General features: G+C 45.8%; 1 protein-coding gene across 5 annotated transcripts in view; it reads left to right on the top strand.

Moving 5' to 3' along the window:
• The window catches only part of DLG2 (discs large MAGUK scaffold protein 2), a 652,065-nt gene that overhangs the window by 76,197 nt on the left and 551,720 nt on the right, over window positions 1–24,148 (top strand). The gene's annotated exons all lie outside the window — the stretch shown is intronic.

The following is a 24,148-nucleotide window of genomic DNA, read 5'->3' as shown; positions in this document are numbered from 1 at the left end:
CTCATCCTTGAGGGTGGTCCTTTTCTTTTGCTTTGAGTGTATGTGTTGTCGGCGCCGTCTGTGAAGTAAAACTGTATAAGTGTTGCCGCGTGCTCGGTAGTCGGTTAGATCTGCATTGTTGCATTTGCTTTTTGTGTATTATTGTGCTTCTTCTTTTACATTTGCTTTTGGTGTAATTGTATATGTGTGCTTTCCGTTCATCGCGAAATAAATGTGCTTCATGTTGAACAGTTTTCCCGTTTCGCTTCGTCTTTTCCTTTATTGAATCTCCATCTTACTTCACGTAAAGGGTTGGTCGTGGGCTAAAACGCCCGATAATTAATCGAACCGTCGAGGCCGACGATAACACCGCTCGGTTATCCCGATAGTACGGAACGGGTCGCTTAAAGTGGCCCGTGTCCGAAGTCGACCTGCGGCGAGGTGTGATCGCCCGGTCTACCCTCCGTGTGGGTACTTAGGTAGGTCGAATTTGGCGAGCAACCCTATCCCACGCGGGGGCCGATTGGCACGATCGCGGTGAGACCGAAAGGTCTACCCGTGACTAGTTCCCGGCGTTAGTCCGAGAGGGTCACGACGGGATTGTCCGTCCGGTGGGCGACGTGCCGCGATTCGAGTTACGTGGCCGTTCGCACGCCGGCGGGCGCGAATCCGCAACACTGGTGTCAGGTCGTGCGATATAAACTCATCGCCCTCCTCGCGGCACTGGTATCGGAGAACGGGAAAACGGGCTCTCCTGTCTCCAGCTAAATTCACGGGAATCGGTCCAGGGGTGAGAGGAGCGACCCCCGATTCCCTCCAAATTACGAGCGATTCAAATTAACCCTTTACGAGAAATAAGATGGCGTCTCAAGGCGAGCGGGAGCCGGGGGTATTAGAAATGTATATGTGTAGTAATGTAGGATCCATGGTCCAGGATGAAATCCCCGTGCAGGAAATGTTGGTTGTGCAGGAACATTAACTCGTCCAACTGAACCCAGAGCCCGAAATAGGTGCGGTGGCGGCCGCGGTGTATGACACCTCCCCTCCCCCCCTCCGCCAAAACCTCCCGATCCTGGCCGAATCGGCTCACCCAAGCGCACCCGACATGGCCCAGCTATTCGCCATGCTGGCGGAAATGACAGCGAGGATGGATACAAACACAAATGAAATGAAAAACGAAATAAAAGGCATGAACAAGCAAATGAACGAAATGAAAACGAAAATGGAAACAAACGCACTCGAAATGAAAAAGCTGCGGGGTGAGACGCAGAACATGGGCCAAAGCCTGCAGGCGGGCATGAAGGCAGTGGCCAGGGAGCTCAAAATGGCGACTCCGCGTGTGGGAGCGAACGAGCTGGGAGGGAGTGCAACGGCTGTCGGGCCCGCGGTGGAGGCGGGTAAGGAAAAAATAATTCGGGAGACAAGAGACGAGGTGAAAGTAATTGGGAGGGAGAGAAAAGAACAATTAATACGGAAAGCAAGGATGAGGTACGCGGAGATCGTGAAAGAGCAAGGAGTGAAAAACAGGGAAGGACGGGAGCGACTCAAAGAGAAAGCAAGGTTGACCGACATAAAGATAAGGGAAAGACGCCAGAAAGAAGCGGAGACTTATAGACACGAGGGGACAACAGAAACTTATAAATGTATAGAGACACGGGAGACAGAAAAAATAGAGGAGAGACTGCATGATAATGACAAGGCTAGAGACGTACACACACACACGGAGGTAGTGGAGGATAGTGAGGGTGAGCTCGCGGAGCGTGTAGGGACCCAGTGCGAGCAGCGGGATAGCCTCCTCCAGGAACGAGGGGATGGAGTATGCCCCCTTGAGGCGAGTCACGACCAGGTGGGTTCGGTCGTGCTTTGCGAGGTTGAGGGGACGGGTGCTGTGGACAGGTGCACGGAGAGCTTGGGGGGTATAGAGGCCCCGGAGACCCTTGTGGGGACACGAATCCCCAGTGTGGTTGTCCCGGTGTGTGTGGTGTCGAGGTGTGTGTTCACGAGTGTGGCGAAATGCGTGCTGCAACGCACGCATAGCGTGGGTGCAAGGGCGTGTGTGAGAGCGACCGGGTGGGTGACAAAGACCCCGTGTGTGGAAGCGACCCCGTGTGTGAGTGGTGTGGTGGCGATTGTGCCGGAGTACGTGCTTCCCAGCACGCCGTGTGTAAAAGGGGCACCGCAAGTGGAAGAGGCCGTGTGTGTGGATGAAACGGCCAGTATGGATGAAACACCGCGGTTGAGTGCCCCCGCGTGTGTGAGTGAGGAACGGTGTATGAGTGAGGCACCGCGGATGAGTGCCCCCGCGTGTGTGAGTGAGGAACGGTGTATGAGTGAGGAACCGCGGGTGAGTGCCCCTGCGTGTGTGAGTGAGGAACGGTGTGTGGATGAGGCACCGCGGGTGAGTGCCCCCGCGTGTGTGAGTGGTGTGGTTTGTGTGAGGGAAATGGCACGAGTGAGTGGAAGGCCGCGAGTGAGGGGATCCACGTGTGCAAGGGTGATGGCATGCGTGAGTGAACGGCCGAGTGCAAGGGAGACCGTGTGTGTGAGAGAGCGGTATGTAAGGGAGATGTCGGTGGGCATGTGTGAACATGCAGCCGCGTCTCCCGGGGTGAATGTAATGGAATGGAGTGTGAGCGTCGTAACACGCAGGTGTGCGTGGGTCGAATGGCGACGACGGCGACATGTGAGGAAAGGAAGCCGAGTAGCAGCTGTAGTTGTTTCGGGGACCGTGCCGGGTTCACCCAGCAGTGAGCACGAGGTCCGTGCTGTGCAACGCACGAGGCCCCCACGTGCTCGCTTACGAGAGTGAAGTCCCGGTCCGGAAACGCACGCGGTGGATTTGCCGATCCCGCGGACGGACAAAGTTTAGGCAGGATAATGGATTTGGACCGGACGGGTTCTCCACGCGATCGTGTGTGTTAAGCTCCAACGGGCAAGGCACATGTGTTCGCGTGGGGAACCCCTCGAGACGTGGGGCTTGTTTTTTTTTATGCGCACGGTGACGCCATGGCTGCACGTGGGGTTGGAATCCGGCAGGAAGGGTATCCCTGCCGGATGGTACCGTCCAAGGAGGGACGAGGTACATGTGCAGCTGCATGACGTCACGAGCAGGTGCAAAGTGCGCGAGCTGTGAGTTGCCGCGCTGGTGCTGCGCATGTGAAAAAAAAAAACAGCAAGCCTCACTTTCGGGTGCACAGGATTCCTGGGCAAGGGGTGGAAGACCCCCTTGACCAGGGCACAGGATGGAAACTAGTTAGGGGGAAGGGTTAGCTTAGTTAGACCGGCTCCATGGGGCAGGGGTAAGTCCTCATGGAGCCCGTGGAATGGATTAGTTAGAGGGATTTAGATGAGCTTTAGGTGGGGAAATAAAAGTTATTTTAGGATTTGAGGACATGGACAGACTTGTGAATGCGTAGAGGGGACGTAGTTTAGCTACGTAGTGTTAAAAGGAACGTGCTATAGTTTAAGGGACGACGTGGGAGCACAAGTTAGTTCGGGGAGGTAGTTAGAAGGATGGCAGAGTTCAGCGGTGAGTGTGTTGAAGAGTTGTGAGGTGAGTACATGATGAGTGAGTGAGGCCAGCGGGTCTGTGTGAGTGGAGTGAATGGGGAATGCATGGTGCGATGAGTGATTGGGGGGAGGAGTGACTCCCGCCCAAGGGACCCCGGGGTCAGTGTAGAGTGAGTTAGCTGGGTTAGTCAAATTAACAAAAATGGAGGTTGTTTTGTTGTTGGTGGATGTGTAGGCTCGAAACCCATTTGGAGGGGTGCAGGAGTCCTGTTGACGGGCTGGGAGCGTGGCTGCGAAAGGTGAGTATCGCTGAGTGGGTACCCCGGGCACCAGGCTAGTCGGCCGTGGTAGGCCAAGGGCCCATGGGGGGCCGGGATAGCGTAGTGGGCACGGGTCCGCCTGCTTGGTGCGGGGGCCCGGGGCGCCATTAGCCGCGTGGGCAGTGTTATGGGCACGGGTGACCCTCGGAAAGGGGCCTGGGAAGCCAGCCTGCCACGTGTGCGTTTCAGGGGAGGTGCCATGGGGGGCACTCCCCGGTGTTAGGGAGCTGGTAGGCTCGGAGGCAGTGTAGTGCCCTGGGGTGCCATAGCGGGAGATTCGGCAGAGGGTCGTGCCTGCCAAAGGGAGCCATGTGTCCCAGCCATGAGACCGTGTGAGGGCACGGAGAGAAAATTGGGGGGCGAGGCCCGAAATTGTGAGGACACCAACATAGGCGACGGGAATCTGGGTTGTTAGAACCAATAGTTTAAGCGAGAGGCGCTTGTTGAAAGCCCCGGGGTAGTTTAACAGTTAAATGGTTAGGGTAGATTAGGAGATGTACCCCTCCGCACCATCCATCCCCTCGCTCTCGTTGTGGGCCGCTGGACCCACTTTGGTTATAGATCGCTGAAGTCTGGGGAGGCCATCCTGAGGCTTCGTTGGGCCTCGACACAGGACGCTAGCTCTCCCTTATTCCCCTCCGGGAAGGGAACGTCGGGGTTGGGAGTAGGCTAGGTGACAGGATAGGTTAGCCGAACAAGGACGATAAAGGGGGTTAGGGGACGATTTATAGTGGGGAAGTAAAAATAAAAAAATAAGTTGGGGCTAAATTGGGGTTTGACAAATTAAGGGAGTGGGTATAGACAATGACAGGCAAAGGCGATAGGTTGGGAGGGAGACCGTAGGGTAGGTCCGAGCCCGCCTTCCGAGTGGCCAGCACCACCGCACTCCCTCCACCAACCTCCACTGAACGGCAAAGGCTGGCCAGCTTCATCTGCCGGCTGGCTGTTTTTCTTCAAGGCCTGTGTCGGCCCACTTCATCGGCAGCTGTTGTTTTGCTGCAAGGCCTGTGCCGGCTGGATCGTGTGCAGCTGCTGTGCTTCAAGGCCTGTGCCGGCCAGTTCATCTGCCGGCTGGGTTTGCCTGCAGCAGCCTTCTTCTGCGGGCTGTGTTTGCCTGCTGCCTTTGCCATGCCCACTGCCCACGTTCACCAGCCCCGTTCAATTTTGCTTTGCCCCCCCCCCCCTGTTCATTTCCATGCGCGCCGGGATCATCGTAAAAGCAACAGTTTGCAAGCTGCAAGAACTGCCCTGTTGGCAGCTACAACACGGGCCTGCAGTGGCGGCCCGTGCACCGTGTTTGCGTTCAGTTCAAACCATTCATCCATCCATTCGTTGTGTTCATTGCGTGTGCCACTTGAGCTGGCACGGAGACTGCGTTTGTGCAGCCCATGCACCGTTGTGGTTCACTGCGTTCAGTTCAAACCATTCATCCATCCATTCGTTGTGTTCATTGCGTGTGCCACTTGAGCTGGCACGGAGACTACGTTTGTGCAGCCCATTCACCGTTGTGGTTCACTGCGTTCAGTTCAAAAGGGAAGGCCTTGGACTGCGTGTGAGCAGCCGGCCACGTTCCCTGTCACCTGCATTGTTTGAGCCAGAGACTGCATGTGAGCAGCCTGGCTCCCTGCTAACTGCTTTCTTTTTGCAGAGTTCAATGATCCTGGGCCATGGTTTAGTGTAAAATTTGTAAGTTAAGGTTAAGATGTACTGTAAATATGAGTGCGCCCCCGGCATGTCTGTCTAGCGCCGGCAATTTTATTTAAGTCGTCCGTGTGAGTGAGTTTGTTTAGGTAGTTACTCAGCCCTCAGGTTATTTATTTTGGGGACACGAATACCATGAATGTCGCACTCAGGGATCCGTAGGTAAAATGTACTAGGGGAAAACTACACATGATGGCACACGAAAATTTGACGACTCGGGACGAGTCTGTAAAAAGGGGAGGGGGTAGTGTTGTGGTTGACGAAATTCGCAAACCACCATTCAGGTCCCTTAGGTGAGATATCTCTGTAAGTATATGTGTAGTTAGGCCCAAACCCGTTGTTTAGAGGGAATAAATGTCATTCATGCGGGCTGCGACCCTTCTAGATAGCCGTTTTTCTTTTACTATCTTTATTTTGGACCAGCCGCCATTACTACCACCACCAACCACGTCTCAACAGCCATCACACAACAACCACCAACCGCAACGCCGCTTCACAACAACAACCACGACCTTTACCGTCACAACTCGCCCTCGCAACCATCGCATCACCGTCATTCCCACGCCGCTTGTGGGCACCAATACTGGACTCGTGCAGGGCGCGCACCAAGCAGGGGTGCAAAAGCACCGGCCTTTCCGAAGAAAACGGATCAAAAACGACTCACGCCCACTTCTGTTCCGTCCTATCGGCGAGCGTGGGGCGATTTGGCCCCGCCTCCAGGTGCGTTGGAGTAATATCGCAATATGCAAATTCATGGATCAAAAAGCATTCACGCCCACTTTTCCTCGGTCCAATGGGGAGCCAGTTAGAGGTGAAGGGTCGGAGGTAAAGGGTCGAAGGTGAAGGAGCGAGGCCACGGGGCATATAAGGGGCCGCGTTCGTCAGTCAAGGCAGTTAAGAGTTCGGAGGGGAGAGAGTTAAGAGTTCGGAGCCAGTGAAGAGTTCGGAGGGGAGAGAGTTAAGAGTTCGGAGTCAGTGAAGAGTTGGGACGAGTCAAGAGAGGAGTCGGAGAAGGCGGTTGGACGGAGCTGTGGAGAGGTGGCGGCGGCGAAGGCGGTCGAGGGGGTGCTCGTGTCGGAGTCGGGGAGCTGCGGAGGGAGAGGCCGGCGGCGCGACCGAGGTCGTGGTGGAGACGCTCGTCGCGGGACCCGAGACAGGGAGATATCCTCCTTCCCCCGAGCATCAACAACCCCTCCTGTTTCCCCCCCGCGCTGAGATAGTGCGAGAAGGGGGCCCCGTTCCCACCCCCTACCAGACACTGTCCGCGAGGCCCGCGGAGTCGGGGCGCCACCGCCATCTTGCGGCTCATCATCAGACGGGTAGGCCCGACGCGGTCTCGGCCCCAGGCCCGCCTACCCCCCTCATCCTTGAGGGTGGTCCTTTTCTTTTGCTTTGAGTGTATGTGTTGTCGGCGCCGTCTGTGAAGTAAAACTGTATAAGTGTTGCCGTGTGCTCGGTAGTCGGTTAGATCTCCATTGTTGCATTTGCTTTTTGTGTATTATTGTGCTTCTTCTTTTACATTTGCTTTTGGTGTAATTGTATATGTGTGCTTTCCGTTCATCGCGAAATAAATGTGCTTCATGTTGAACAGTTTTCCCGTTTCGCTTCGTCTTTTCCTTTATTGAATCTCCATCTTACTTCACGTAAAGGGTTGGTCGTGGGCTAAAACGCCCGATAATTAATCGAACCGTCGAGGCCGACGATAACACCGCTCGGTTATCCCGATAGTACGGAACGGGTCGCTTAAAGTGGCCCGTGTCCGAAGTCGACCTGCGGCGAGGTGCGATCGCCCGGTCTACCCTCCGTGTGGGTACTTAGGTAGGTCGAATTTGGCGAGCAACCCTATCCCACGCGGGGCCGATTGGCACGATCGTGGTGAGGCCGAAAGGTCCACCCGTGACTAGTTCCCGGCGTTAGTCCGAGAGGGTCACGACGGGATTGTCCGTCCGGTGGGCGACGTGCCGCGATTCGAGCTACGTGGCCGTTCGCACGCCGGCGGGCGCGAATCCGCAACAGTATTCACACCCCTTTTGTTATATTACATTTTGTTGTGTAACAACCTGAATTTAAAATGGATTAAATTGACATTTTTTTGTCACTGATCCACACAAAATACCCCAAAATGACAAAGTGATAACATATTTTTAGAAATTTTGACAAATTAATTTAAAACTAGAACGGGCACTCGGTAGAGCGCATACCTTTGCCGCCACAACTGTTTTCCGGGCACATTTGAAAAACGTCATTTTAAAACGTCCATGACGTCACAACCGTCAGTCCGATTGACGTCAAATTTGGTGTGTAACCTCCTTGAAGGCAGTCCAACAAAATGGAATGATAAACACTGAAAAATTAAAAAGTTGAAAAATGACATCATCTTTTGACGTCATTTTGACGCACTTCCGGGGACGTCACGTCCAATCAGGGACTACCTTTCTGAAAGCTCGTAGTTCACTGAACGTTTTAACGTTGGTTTCATGTCAATAGCTCTATTAGATCTAAAGCTATGCCTACAAGTATATTTTGACCTTGAGTGTGACCTTGACCTTGACTACAGAGTTAATTGGCAAAACCTGTACATCAATAAACAGATATTTTGGTACTGATCCTAATGCCTGGATTTGGGAGACTTTGCTTTATAAATTATATAGATATTTGAATGTAAAATATCAGGACATTTTAGCCACAATTGAAAAACATCAATGACGTCATAACGGTCAGTCCGATCGAAGTCAAATTTGGTGTGTGACGTCCTTAAGGTAAGTCCTACAAAACAGTATGATCAAAACTGATGAGATCAAAAATTGAAAATTTACGTCATCTTGTGATGTCATTTAGACGCACTTCCGATGACGTTATGTCAAATCCAACACTACATATCCGAAAGGTATCTCGTCATGGAACAATATGGCGGTGGTTGCATGTCGATAGCTGTATTATGAAGGAAGTTATGCTCAAAAGAGTGTTTTTGACCTTTTCATGACCTTGACCTTGACCTTTGACCCGATCGCTCCCAACATCTAATCAAATCGTTCTTGGATACTCACGAATCATCCCACCAAATTTCATGCAATTCGGTTTAATACTTTCTGAGTTATGCGAATAACAAACAAACACACATATTCACAAATAAATAAATACACAGCGACCAAAACATAACCTTTCGCAGAATGCGAAGGTAATGAAAAGCTGAAATATCTTGTGTCAATAAGTATTCAACCCCCTGCGTCAATACTTTGTAGAAGTGCTTCTGGCAGCAATTACAGCTTCGAGTCTTCCTGGGTATGTCTGTATCAGCTTTGCACATCTGGATTTGGGGATTTTCTCCAATTCTTCCTTGCAGGTTTGCTCAAGCTCTGTCAAGTTGGATGGGGAGTGTCGGTGAACAGCAATCTTCAAGCCTTTCCACAGATTCTCAATGGGATTCAAATCTGGGCTTTGGTTGGGCCACTCAAGGACTTTCACGTTCTTGTTCTGAAGCCATTCCAATGTTGTTTTGGCTGTATGCTTGGGGTCATTGTCCTGTTGGAACGTAAATCGTCACTGCAGTCTCACGTCTTTTGCACTCTGAAGCAGGTTATTCTCAAGGATTTGCCTGTATTTGGCTCCATTCATTGTTCCCTGTATTCTTACAAGTCTTCCAGACCATGTTGCTCAAAACCATCCCCATAGCATTACACTTCCACTACCATGCTTCATGGGAGGGATGGTGTTCGATGGGTGATGAGCTGCGCTCAGTTTCCACCAAACGTAGCACTTTGCATTTAGGCCAAAGAGTTCAATTTTCATCTCATCAGACCACAGAATCTTTTGCCTCATGCTCTCAGAGTCTTTCATGTGCCTTTTAGTCAGGAGTGGCGTCCGTCTGGCGACTCTCCCATCAACCATAGATTTGTGAAGTGCTGCAGAGATTGTTGTCGTTTCAGCAAGTTCTCCCACCTCAGCCAAGGAACTCTGTAGTTCAGTCAGAGTGGTCATTGGGTTCTTGGTCACCTCCCTGACCAAGGTCCTTCTTGCCCTGTCACTCAGTTTGGTGGACGGCCAGCTCTAGGAAGAGTCTGGGTAGTTCCATATTCTTTCCATTTTCTAATGATGGAGCTCACTCTGTTCTTGGGAACTTTCAAGACTCCATAAATTTTTTCCATACCCTTCCCCAGATCTATGCCTCATCACAATTCTATCTCAGACGGTTCTACCGACAGTTCCTTGTACTTCATGGAAGAGTTTCTGCTCTGACTTGCACTGTCAATTGTGGGACCTTATATAGAAAGGTGTGTTTCTTTCTTAATCATATCCAATCAATCAAATTGGCCACGGGTGGACTCCCGTCAAGTTGTAGAGACATCTCAAGGATGATCAAAGGAAATTTGAAGCACCTGAGCTCAATTTGGAGTGTCATAGCAATGGGGTTAAATATTTATTGACTCAAGACTTTTCAGCTTTTCATTTTTAATTGATTTGTAAAAAATTATCGAAACATGTTTTCACTTTGTCATTATGGGGTATTACGGTGACAAAATTTTTAAATTTGATCCATTTCAAATTCAGGCTGTAACAACAAAATGTGATAATAGTTGAAGGGTGTGAATACTTTCTGAAGGCACTGAAAGCTTTATATATTTGATGATGTTGATTGTAGTTGCATTCTGCAAGCAGCTGTATCGCTCAAATAAATCCAGAATTAGTGATTAGAATGAGCTCTTTATTTACAGCTGGAGTAATTACCGCACACATGTGGAGTGAACTGTAGGGTTAAGCCATTGGTTCATATCCGTCTATCTGTCTTCTTGATAAGTTTATGATCGAGAAAGAACGCATTTAAATTGACTGTTATACAGTATTTTGAGTACAAATCGGAACATGAAAAGGAAGGCAAGTTTCTCCTATTACCGTACTTTGGCTCTGAATTCCTCCTGACCACACATGCTTAGAGAGGAGTGAGAAAAATTGTTTTACTCTTTCCACCTGCCTGGCAGTCAAAAAAAAATTGAAAATCATTCCAAACACAAAACTTACTGTTTTTAATGACGTTGTAGTGGAAACAAACAATTGGCACGAAGAACCAGAGATGTCAACAAGTCACATGAGCCAAGTCTCAAGGAAACATTAAGATTCTGAAGCAAAAAGATCTTTGAGGGCAAGTCTTCAGCAAGCCTCAATTCCTTGAGGGCAAGTCTCAAGTCAGGTCTCATGTCACCGTAGCATTACTTCAACTTTTGTCAAGTCCCACAGTTACTTATCAACCCAGTTGGAGTACAAGATATCAGGGAATTAAGACACTCGGCTTCATTTATTGCAATGGATGTTCTGAAAAGCTGTTTCACTGAAAGTTTTATTTGTCAACTTCATACAGTGAACAATTTTTTTTTGTTTTCTTCCCAGAAAAAACAGATTTATGTGAAATTTACTTCTTGTATCTAGTGTATCTACTTGAACACGTGTACACAAGACTACTCAGTAACCTCTCCTTTTGTTGAAATTGTTTACACACTTAACCAAAGCATTCAATGTAAAGCTTGAAAGATTTCAATAAATTACTTGTATATTTATTATCCACATTGAAAGGAAACATATAATCATTAATCAGAAAGGGGACAGGATGTTCGGAAACTAGGAAGGGGGCAGGACGCTGTTGAAACAAAAAGAGTGCGGGACACTGGAGAAAATGAAATGTATCTATAATTTATTCACTTCAATTGTTGTTATGATATCATTTACAACTAGAAGGGCACTGGTAGAGCTCATACTTCCGCCACGCATTGCCTGATCCACGAGAACATATCTGGCCCAATACGTTTTTGAAATATCATGCTACATATTGTTTTTGGTCCTATCTCTCAATGGGTAAGAATCACTTTAAAAATCAAATAATTCTCGTATCCGGATCCAGATTTGGATCTTCATCAAAATCTAATTCGTTTGTCCTTGCCGCACACTCAACATTTCCATCAAGTTGTGTCTGAAACCGTCCACAACTTTTTGAGATATCCTGTCATATATCGGTTTAGCCCAATCTCTCAATGGTGATGAATCAATTAAAAAATTATCAGATCTGGATCCGGATTCAGATCTTCACAAAAATTGAATCAATTATTCCTAGTTACACACCCAATATGCCCACCAATATTCGTCTGAATCCATCGACAACTTTTTGAGATTTCGTGCTATATATTGGTTTGCACTTTCTCTCAATGGTGATGAATCACTAAAAAAACATTAGCAAATCCGGATCCGAATTCGGATCTTCACAAAAACTGAACCAAGTATTCCGAGTCAAACAATGAATATGTTCACCATGTTTCGTCCAAATCCGTACACAACTTTTTGAGATATCATGCTCTATATCGTTTTTGGCCATATCTCTCAATGGTGAAGAATCACTTTAAAAATTCTCGTAGCTGGATCCGGATCTTCAGCAAAATCTAAACAGTTCGTCCTTGTCACACACCCAACCTGTCCACAAAATTTCATCTATATGCATCTGCAACTTTTTTGAGATATCCTGTACACAGACAGCCAAACAAACAGACAGCCAGACAACAAGACGAACAGGAAGACAACGTTGTGCAGAGCACAATACTTGCAAAATCCAAAAAAGAAATTTGACCTCAAAAATAATTGTTTGTTGACTTCAATGACCAAATCTGCAACTCCTCTTCAAATTCTAAGTGAATTGGATGAAAATTCACAATTTTAGAAATTCGGCCTATTATATGGTGACCTCAAAAATAATTGGCATTTGAATTCAATGACCTGATATGCAAATCCTCTTCAAATTTCAAGTCAATGGGGTGAAAGTTGAGGATTTTAGAAACACCACCTTAGTAGTTGACCTTTGGCCTATGTTGACCATTTGGTCAATGTGGTGCAGCTGTTGAAGATTCGGCATCACTTAACAGCACCGCCGTCTCTGGGGTTATAACGCCGGCTAGTTCGGCACAGGTCTCGGGTCACGCGCCTCGGATCGCGATACCAAAGTACACCTGGGCCTTACCAGTTGGGGAAATAGACCCCGGCTACAGACTGGGTTTGTCAGAGACCGAGCGAAGTCTGCCAGTCTGTAGCCCGTTTGGTTTTAAATACAAGTCGAGTGGATTGTTCCTCAGCACGGCACGAATAAACTCAAGGCGGCAACTTTCATATGAATCAGCCAGATTTATTTGGGACACATCGGGGAAACACAACACAAGCAAAATATTCACGACCGTTATCATTCATCTATAACCCGCTCTTAACTAAGGAGCTACGGATACGGGTTTCGAAGGGGGCCCGAGCGCAATAAACCTTAGGCCTGGCCACATGCAGACAAGACATGGAGTACTTGGTAGTGCCTCATGGACGAGAGGAAAAGTGTCGAAGGCACGAATGCAGCTCGTGAGAAGCCGATGTCAACAGATTTGAGCGCCCAAGCTCGAGCATGCAGTGTGGCAAGATGGCGGCGACAGCCTCCTTCTGGTCAGCACCGCCCACGCACGCTGCATGGCAAGATGGCGGCGACGCACTCCTTTTGTCGCACTGCTCACACACGCAGCCGCGGTGCGTTCAGCCCCCCTAAGGTCGACGGCACAAGAGCGAAAGATCTATGGTATGTTCAAGCTGGTTTCTCACAAGGTCCAGTATACAAATCCAGGCCTGGCCTGTTCACCAGACGAGGTCAAATCTGGGTGTTGGGCTTCGTAGGCGAATCAATGGGATGGAAAGACGTGTCGAACCATACATGGAGTCAGGACAGTCAGAGGCTCCGTGACTGGACTCAGGATGAACCTGTCGATGACCTCCTCATAAAGTCGATCGCCAACTCCCCTCATGCAGTTCCTCTTGTCTTTCGGGGCAGGCCTTTCTCTCGAAGCCGATCTCAGACTCGACACTAGCAGTTTCTAGACCGAGAAAGCAGTCAGTTCCTTTCGGGGTGGGCCTTTCTCTCGAAGCCGACCACAGACTCGACACTTGCAGTTTCCAGACCGCAAAGCAGTCAGTTCCTTTCAGGGCAGGCCTTTCTCTCGAAGCCGATCGCAGACTCGACACTTGCAGTTTCCAGACCGACAAAGCAACCAGTTCCTTTCAGGGCGGGCCTTTCTCTCAAAACCGATTGCAGACTCGACACTAGCAGTTTCTCCCTTGCCTTCTTGGGGCTCGCTCTTCTGGACCGCCTCTGGGGATCCGTGATTGGTCCATCCTTCGAGCTTGCAGCCGCCTTCCGCCAATGGGTTGCTAACACGTCTTGTTGACTGACTCTGTCAGAGCGCTGGGCGGGGGCTGGTTCGGAGGGGGGAAGGAAGAAGAATATCGGCGCCTCTCGGTACACCACCACTGTATGAACACTGGACAGCCTGCTACACCACCCGACACACATGTAACGTCCGATTACCAAACAACCTGGCTAAACATGCATTTAAGGGGGGATCTGGGCTGATCCTATATGTAATAACCCACTAAGGGCCCATTTCCGCAACACAGCAACCATGTTGGAAAAACGGAAAAACAAACTTTGGACCTCTGTATCTCTGAAACCGCACAAAGGAAAAAAAATGGAATCTTGGCAAACGGCAAGTACTCCTAATGGGGAATAAGTGTGATTTTTTAATGACATCACAGGTGCCTTCTTTATTACATCATAATTGCATATGTAGAACAACATCTGATCAGAACGAAAATTTTTGACTGCATATGTTGAACAACATCTGATCAGTGTGAAAATTTTTGAGGGTCATCAAGGCATAAAATGGTCCACAGAAAGAATTGATAATGTCATCGGTCACGTGATTCGGCAGCCATATTGTTGAAAAAAAAAACCCTTCAACAACCTTCTTTTCTGAAGTGGCTGAGCGGATCGAGGCGAAAGTTTACATATATGGCCGCCTATCCAAGACGAACAATAGGTTCACACATATGATGTCATAGGTCACATAGTTTGGCAGCAATATTGGATTTGGGGGCTGGCAGTGTTAACCGCCCATCACCATAATTTGGGTCGGGGTGTTAACGTAGGCAGGCCACCCCCGTGACAATATTTTAAATTTAAACTTGATCACGCACATGATCTGGCAGCCAGAATTTTTTTTTTTTGATGTGAGTTCATTTTGATTTCGTTTGTATTTTTTGTTTGAATAAGGCTCCCTTAGCTGTGCCTGGGTGGGTTTGAGTGTGAAGGAGTAGCAGCTGAAATGCGAATACTATCCAGATTCCACCTGATGACTTCATCTTTGCTTTTTGCTTGTTCGGGCTCCTTCTGATTACTCTAATGCAGGACTGTACCTATTTGGTCTTCCATTTGATTTGAATTGAATTAATTTTAATCCCATTCTGAATTCAATTGAATAATAACAATAAAAGTCATGGGTCAGGGTCAGGTGTCCGATCAAAGCGGGGTGTCTTGGTACCCGGTCATCACTGCCAGTAGTTATTAAGTGGCAGTTGTAATTATGTCTCATTAATTACGTAACATACCAGGACACAAACACCATACAAAATACACCATACAAAACAACACAAACACCACACAAAACAAGTCCCGGTGATGGTCTGCAGTCTCTGATTGCTCTTTTTCTTGTTTAAATTGAATTGTTTACTTGAACACTGCAGAATGCATATCATCTTTGTAATACTTTCAATAACCATGCTATATATCGATAGATAGCATGATTGGGTGTGGCATGTGAGAGGGTACAGTATCAGAGTGAGGAAGAGGCCTCCTTTATGAAGATGTATGATGCTGATTGACGCTGCGTTCTATGGTGAACAATATAGCCAACATCTCCTGAACTGCCACTCAATGTCAACTTAACTCAACTGAATGTCAACTCATCACAGTGTTTAAGTGTGTTGTATAACAATGTTTCAGTCGTGCTAAACTTCAGGATTTGAAAAAAATGATTTTAAAAAAATCATTATTTTTGTAAAAATTTTGGGCTGACATGATCACCTGGAGGTGCACACACTCCCCTCGAGGCTGTCCAGCCTGGGTTTGATTCCTGATCCAGCGATAACTGTTAGCCCGGTGTTTTACAGGCAGAGTGATTCATCAATGTGTGTACCGTCCTTCAGGTAGACGTTAAATGGACGTTACCGACTTTTATTCACGGATATTTTCGCAAATGGACAAATTTTTTCAGATAATTTTGTGATCTGTTTTTTTCCTGGGATGTGGCTTTGAGTTGCATCAGTATGCAAAATTTTGGCTTTCTATCCCACCTTGAAACAACTAAACATTTATATCGGTGAGTGAGTGAGTGATTCACTGACTGACTCACTCAGTGAATCAGTGGTTAGAAAGAATTTTTTTTTTAATATTAGATGAAATAAATCAACAATTAGGGTCCTGAGTTTGAAGCCCCGTTGGGCCGCTGAATTAAAATACACCAGGAGTGACTCAGGCTGTCATCCTTCCGAGGTCGGCAAAATGAGTACCAGTGCACTGGTAAGGGGGACACTGCATCGGCGGCATAGCCGCGTCCCAACCAATGACGCAACCAGCAGCCACAGGCTGCGCTCGATATAGAGAGAATCAAGAATTAGTGATTAGAATGAGCTCTTTATTTACAAGTTTACAACTATAGTAATTTTTAATGTAAATATGGCAAAAATAATCAAGTAGTAGGCAGAAAAGGTAGGTGTTAGCGTTGCTTGGCAACAAGTTTGAGTATCATCTCCATTTCCTTGCGTCACGTGACCCACCGTGAGCAGAGCGAGTCTGCACCGGCCAACTTTTGTTCGTGGATTTTTCTCGTTTATGGACATTTTTCGACGTTTTTATGATTTTTTCCCCTTCCTGGTGCATCGGCTTTGAGTTGCATATAAAGAGCTTCACACAGTATCTCAGATGGTATTGTCAATGTCTACCTAAGTACTTGAATCGTACTTGTACCACACAAAGATATGATGTGAAAATGCTATTATAAGCTGGGTAAGTCCATTTGGATTTCCAATCTCAACCAATAAATGTCTATTTCCATCCATGGTGAATTTGCATGAGAAATGCATCAGACATTTCTTTTTTTGATAAAGGAAATCCTCAGAGATGTGTAGTTTTTCAAGCACAGGCCTCGCTCATAAACAAACCATTGTGGATACTTACCAAACTCAAGCAGAAGTTATTTTTCATGATTTCTTTTTTTATTACAAATGCCAAACAGAGTTTGGTTAATTAAACAAGTATGCTGAAATAATACGCTGATGGAACCATATTTGCAGCAGCCTCCGGTCGAAGGCATTTAGAGGTCAGAATAATGGGCTGGCAGGACAGCCTCGAGGTATTCACCCTCGTCATTGAGCTGTCAAGCCTAAAGTTTGAATTTCGGCCCAGCTATAAACTGTCGTCATGGTGTTTAGCAAGTAGGGCAATGCTTCAATGTGTGAGCCGTCTCTCGGAAAGCCGTTGAGCTGGAGGACCCCTCTGCTAGCAGTGATCATCGGTGGATGTTCAAGACCCCACACTGTCTTTTGCAAAGAGGCGAGTTGTTGCCAACAACCAAGCGAAATCACAAATTCCAGCCAAAATCTCCAGGGGACACTGCATCAGGAGCTGAGCCGCACTACCAGTGATGAAGCAAACCAACATCTGCATGCTGCAAGTGAATGAAACATCAGAATAATTTTTCTCGTGTGGGTCACATCAAATTTGAGGAATCTCCTCAAACATGTTTTTTTTTTTAAAGTCCATCACATTCGTAGACAATGCCTGCCGACCTCCTACTTTCCCCATCAGACCTATGATTACCTCTGCCACCGAAGGTGAAGGAGGTTGTTTTCACCCCTTTCTGTCTGTCTGTTTGTTTGTGTGCAGGATATCTCAAAAAGTTGTGGACGGATCCGGATCCGGATCCAGATCTGATAATTTTTTAAATGATTCTTCACCATTGAGAGATCGGGTGAAACTAATATATAGCATGATGATATCTCAATAAGTTGTCGACGGATTTGGACGAAACTTAATGGACAGGTTGGGTGTGTCACAAGGAAGAATTCATTCGATTTTGGTGAAGATCCGAATCCAGAGCTAGATACAAGGATTATTAAATTTTTTAAAGTGATTCTTCACCGTTGAAAGATGGTGCCAAAAACGATATCTTACTGTATCGCATGATATTTCAAAAATGTATTGGGCCCGATATGTTCTCGTGGATCAGGCACTGCGTGGTGGAGGAATGCGCTCTACCGAGTGCACTTCCAGCTTAAAATCATTCTGACGAGCAAGTTGGCCAGATGATTTGGTTACATCATTTAGCACACTTGCAAATCTTTCAACATTCGTATGAAATACCACTGGGACACGCGTACACATTATGGTCTTGTGAGGCATTCTGACAACCCACCACCAAGAAAGCACTCGGGGCCCAAATGGCAGAAAATGGATATCCGTCAGAGTCCTGATCATTGCTGTGGGACGTTGGTGTGTTTGTCACGGTTCTGCTTGTTGGCTCCATATCCGTGGATAAATGAATTGTTTGACCGCGGGGTTCCATATTTGCTGCTGGCTGGAAATCACCCACACATTGGCTCGATGTGCTCGCTTATGTCCTGTCTGATTGTGGATTCGTTATCATAAAAACTTTAGTTCTGCTGAATTTCTTGTCAGGAATCCAGATTGGCTTAATACTTCGACACTAAATGAACACTGAGATGATTTACAATTTTTGCCACCCTCTGGTCTTATGAAACAAATTGTCAAAAACTGATTCACCAATTTATGCTTAATATCGTAATATTATTATTATTATTAATATTATTATTATCCCCACGCTTTTTGAAAATAATGGGGGGGATATTGTAATCGGCTGCGTCTGTCACTCCGTCCTTCACACTATCTCCTCCTAAACGGTTGTGCAGAAATTCCCCAAACTTGGTAGTCATGATCACGACATGACAATAAAGTGCACGAGCGGTGTCATTTTTGGCCTGCCCCCCCCCCTGGACTGGGGTCAAAAGGTCAAATACGGAACAATGCAATTCCGAGCTATTTTTTTTCAAAATTTTAAAATGAAACTTTGGATATGCAGTCAACATTGGGAGGCACATGAAATATGTTATGATTTTTTTGGATTTGACACCCTGTTCATGCCCCAGGGAATTGTAATCACAGGGGTCAAAGCAGGAAAAATATAAATGACGTTAAATTTGATATTGGGTCATTCCTGGTGGAACTTTTTGCCATCCTTCAACTTTGCTTTCGGTGGGAAGCATGGAGATTTGCGATGGCGTGCCATCGACTTCGCTCGAGTTCTTATTAATTGTAGTACAATTAATATCTACCCAGTAGCATTTGACATGCTTATAAACCTTTCAACGGTTGCATTAACGCTCACAGCTCAGTGCAATGTTAACCTTTGCCACAGAACACGATTATGCTTGAGATGTCCTTTGCAGGGGAATAGAAATGCTAGCTTTATTCCAAGTAGAGCACAACATTATTTCAGGACATTGTCACATGAACGTATGAAGTGTAAAATTACGTGCGTGATGGGAAGTGGAAACACAGGTGCTGTGTAAGAAGGAGTCTCCTTTATAACCTGAACATCAAGCTTTCCTGCTCAGGCAGAGTCATTCTGTTGACCTTGTATTATAATTAGGCCACTAAACTGCATCACTGTCATCAACAGAAATATGGTATTTATGACCACTTAGTCACAGATGATTTGGTTACATCTGGTAAGTATATGTTCAGTTGGCCTGCACAGATTTACATCCACTTTTACCACGCACAAACACTTCTGCTTGAGAGACATCATTGATTTTTTTTCGAGCTCGTCTCCTTTAAATTTTATCTGGTTTGACATTCTCCTTCATTACGCATCTCTGTTCTGCAACACCTGACCGACCCATCCGCCACATTGTTATCCCCATGCTTTTTGAGAAAAACTGGGAGATATTGTAATTGGCTCCGTCAGTCTGCCTGTCCACCCGTCACGCTATCTTCTCCTAAATGGTTGGGCAGAAATTTACCAAACTTGGGAGTTCTGATCACCACATGGCAAGAAGGTGTGAGAGGAGTGTCGGTCTTGGCCTCGCCCCCTGTGGTGGGGTCAAAATGTCAAATGCCTAAAAATGCAATTGTGGATACATTTTTGAACATTTTAAAATGAAACTTTGTATATGTAATCAACCTTGGGGGACGCATGAAATATGAAAGGATTTTTTTTTTGGATTTGACCTCCGGTTCATGCCGCAGGGGCAGGGGACTTCGGGTCACGTGGGTCAAATCAGGGAAAATATATTTTTAACTCAATTTGATATTGGGTCATTCCTGCTGGAACTTTTTGCCATCTTTCATATTTGCTTTAGTTGGGAAGCATGGGGATTTGTGATTGTGCGCCATTGACTGAGCTCTAGCTATTATTATTATTGTTATTATTATTATTATTATTATTATTATCTCCCATTGGACTTAGTCCAAAACGGAGGCTTATGGATTTGGTCTCGGCGTGCGTGCGTGCGTGCGTGCATGCGTACATGCGTCCGCAACCATATCTCAGACATGTGCCAACATATTTTATTTATACTTGGTAAAAAGACAACAAATAGTGGGAAAACATATGTACATTATTTTGTTTCATGATGCGATCAAAGGTGGTCGATTGGCGACCATTTTCGTTTTTAAAAAACCCAGTGTTGAACACGTCCTCAACCATTTCTTGAACATGCGTTTACGGATCTTGTTCAAACTTGGCACACACATAATAAACAATTGCTCACATATACTCGTCTTTTTTTTCGAGATCCGATCCAAGATGGCCGACTGGCGGCCATTTTAGTTGTAAAAAACCATATGTTGAACACATCCTCAACAATTTCCTGGACATGCATTAACTGATGTTGTTCAAACTTGGCACACACATAAAGAATGATTGCTTACATATAGTCATCGTTCTTTTGCGACATCAGATCCAAGTTGGCTGACTGGAGGACATTTTCGTTGTAAAAAAAAAACCTGATGTTGAACACATCCTCAACCATTTCTCAGACATGCATTTACCGATGTTCAAACTTAGCACAGAGATAACGAATGATTGCTTGCACATGCACGTCATTTTTCTTTGACATGAAATCCAAGATGGCCGACTGGCGGCCATTTTAGCTGTTAAAAACCCCGATGTTGAACAAGTCCTCAACCATTTTTCGGACATGCATTTGCCAATGTAGTTGAAACTTGGCACACCAATAAAGAATGATTGCGTACATCAGCATGTCATTTCATTTCGAGATCAGATCCAACATGGGTGACTGGTGGCCATTTTATTCCTTAAATGTGTCTCCAACCATTTCTCAGATATGCTTGGTCCGATTTTGTTCAAACTTGGCACAAGCACAGTAGGTGATGTCGTACATGCGCACCTCACTTTATTTTGTGATGTGTTCAAAGATGGCAAACTGGTAGACTGGCGGCAATTTGAGTTGTGCATAAATATGGCTAGTCCTTTAACTTCACACAGCAAAATTTCTAAAATAACGGGGGCAATGACATTCTTTGTCTTTTTTTATAATTATTTTTTTAATTTTTCTTTTTTTTTAATGCACAGAGCATGCTGCACAGCTGTGATGTCACTTTACACAGGAGTTGTCACATGTTGCCATCACCATTCTGCAAAATTGTTCTCTATTTTTTACCCTCGCCGAAGGGTTCGGACAGGGTATTACATTTGGGTCCATTTGTCAGTTTGTTACTTGCAAAATCGAAGATTGTTCAAGTATGTATATTGGTTTGTCGATTTTGTTATTCTATCTGTCTGTCTGTCTGTCTGTCTGTCTGTCTGTCTGTTTGTCTGTTTGTCTGTCTGTCACCTACAGGTCACAATTTTAAACCGATCTTCATGAAACTTCACCACGTGGTAGAGTTTGTCACAAGGAAGAAGCCTATTGTTTTTGAGGTCAAAAGGTCAACATAGGCCAAAGGTCAACAACTTTGGTGAGATTTCTAAAATCCTAAATTTTCATCTGATTGACTTGAAATTTGAAGAGGATTTATATTTCAAGTTAAATTAATTCAACCAGGCAATTATTTTTCAGGTCAACATCGACCAAAAGGTCAACATAGTCCCAAGGTCAACAACTAAGGTGGTATTTCTAAAATCCTCAATTTTCATCCGATTGAGTTAAAATTTGAAGAGGATTTATATTTCAGGTTAAATTAATTCAACTAGGCAATTATTTTTGAGGTCAACATCGACCAAAAGGTCAACATAGTCCCAAGATCAACAACTAAGGTGGTATTTCTAAAATCCTCAATTTTCATCCCATTGACTTGAAATTTGAAGAGGATATATATATTTCAGATCACTGTATTCAACCACCAATTATTTTGAAGGTCCACATAGGCCAAACGGTCAACAAAGGCCAAATTTCTAAAATTGTCAATTTTCATCCGATTCACTTGAAATTTGGTCATTGAATTCAACCACCAATTATTTTTTTGAGGTCAAATTTGTTTTTTGGATTTTGCAAGTGTCGTGCTCTGCACGGTCTTCTTGTTTGGTTGTTTGTCTGTCTGTTTGTTTGTCTGTACAGAACTTTCGTGTTTGTCTCCACAACTGCTTGTCGGATTGAGACAATTTTCACCATTGGAGCGACTACTCATGTAGACTGTTTTCATGATGATTATGACGTCATAGGTCACGTGTTGTGACAGCCATATTTGAAAATCGGAAAACATTTGGACCTCTGGATCTCTGAAACCGCACCAGGAAAAATTAAAACTTGGCACATAACAAGCACTCCTCGTAGAAAATGAGTGATTTTTTTTAGTGACGTCATGGGTGCCCTCGTTATGACGACATAACTGCATACGTAGAACGCCATATCCGATCAGTATGAACATTTTTGAGGTCATTATTTTTTTTTTTGGTCCATTATTTTTTTGGGGGGTTTTAGGGATAAAATGGTCCACAGAGAAAATTTTTTCATGACATCATCGGTCACGTGATTTTGCCGCCATATTGTTTAAAAAAAAACTTTCAAAAACCTTCTCTGAAATGGCTGAAAAGATAGATGCGAAAATTTACACATGACCGCCTGTCCATTAGGAACAAAACGGTCAGATATGACGTCACAGGTCACATGGTTTGGCAGCCATATTGGATTTATCCTAAAGCCTATAAAAATACATCACTCAAAAGAAGTCCTGGCGAGGGTTTGCAATCTACGATTGCTCTTTTTCTTGTTTGTTATTGTTATCACGAATACAAAAGTGTACAGGTTAACAGTGAACCACCCTCACATGATGGTACAAAGCACTGTGTATCTCACAGTTGCCAGCTTGTCATGGTGAACCTGAATATGAAAATAAAATCACTTTATCATGTCTTTACCTCAACCAGATTTAGATTTAAAAGAACCATTGGTTCAATGTGGGGAGCGACATCAGCTCAGGCATTGTTTAACGTTTACCTTGAAGTATCTGTACACACTTAAAGTTGAGTTCAGTTGCAATATCCTCTGTGTTGTCTCTGTTGCCTTCGGCTACATAATTTCTCAAAATAGAATAAGCCCCCCCTATTCTCTATGTGAAAATGAGATCTGGCACACACTAGAGAATATGAACTCAGCTTGCGCTCACCAACAGAAGCTGTCTGCTCTGAGTAAACTGACCAGGCACTTGTAGGTATTTTATTATTCTAATTTTTGCTCTCAAACCTTCTCCCTCCCCCTTCTGTTTCCATCTTGTTGGCCTCGATGTCTGACAAAGCCAAAAACATAAATTCTTGGTTTGTAGAGTTCATTAGCGGGCACCAAATAATGGAGGACCACTGATGTGGGTACATATTGATGCAGGGTAGGAGTTGGTTGCGGTGGATATTTGAGGTCACACATAACCTTTGGGGTTGAAGGAAGGTGGTGGACAGCCAGGTTGAATTTTTTTTTTTAACGGTAAGGTAAGAGTAGCCAGTCTGAGAAATTAAGTTCCATGCAGCGGAAGCTCATAAATCCCAAATGCTGATTCTGATTCTGATATGCCATACTCTGTTACAGAGCATCGGTGCTGCTAAAGCAGTAATGGTTCCCATTACCTTTCCAGCTGTAGATTTTGGCAGGAATTTGTAGTTTGTTCATCGTGCCGACCATAGCTTGCTGACTTTCTGCAAAGGACACAGTGGGATCTTTAACATCCGTCGACTAATGCCAGCAGACTGGACAACTGTCCACGGGATGGCACACGCACTGATGCATCGTCCTGCCTGTGAAACACAGTTTGGAGCTGCGTCAGGATTCCAACCCAGGCTAGACAGCTTTGAGGCAAGTGTGTTTATCTGTAGGCCATCCTGCCAGCCAAAACCCCAAATAGCATCCATTTACTTCTGCCTTTTTATGTTCGTTACTATTGGCACATCTGATCATTGTGTCTTGCCGGCGATGCCTTTAAGGTGGAAACTGCAGTGTCCAGGCTTGGTGTCCACAGTGCCCCTGTCGGATGGTCTTCCCTCATAATGGGCCATGAAGTTCTCCATCCTTCTTCCCTTGGAGCTATTCACATTACCTTACGGGATTTTACCGCACGGTGAGTAAATCGTGAATGAAAGAACCCTTTTTAGACCATTGTGATATGATGGCCTCCAGCATGGGGAAAGCTTTTTCTTCGTCTTCCTGTGCATTGATTAGCCAAGACGGATCATTGACGGATTGCTTCCCCTCCAGGATGACTGTCCGAAGTC

Source organism: Eptatretus burgeri, chromosome 7 (assembly GCF_056783735.1).
Source record: "Eptatretus burgeri isolate ZD-2024b chromosome 7, Ebu_testis_v1, whole genome shotgun sequence".
In the NCBI taxonomy this organism is placed as follows: Eukaryota; Metazoa; Chordata; class Myxini; order Myxiniformes; family Myxinidae; genus Eptatretus; species Eptatretus burgeri.
This window is presented reverse-complemented; position numbering and strand designations above follow the sequence as displayed.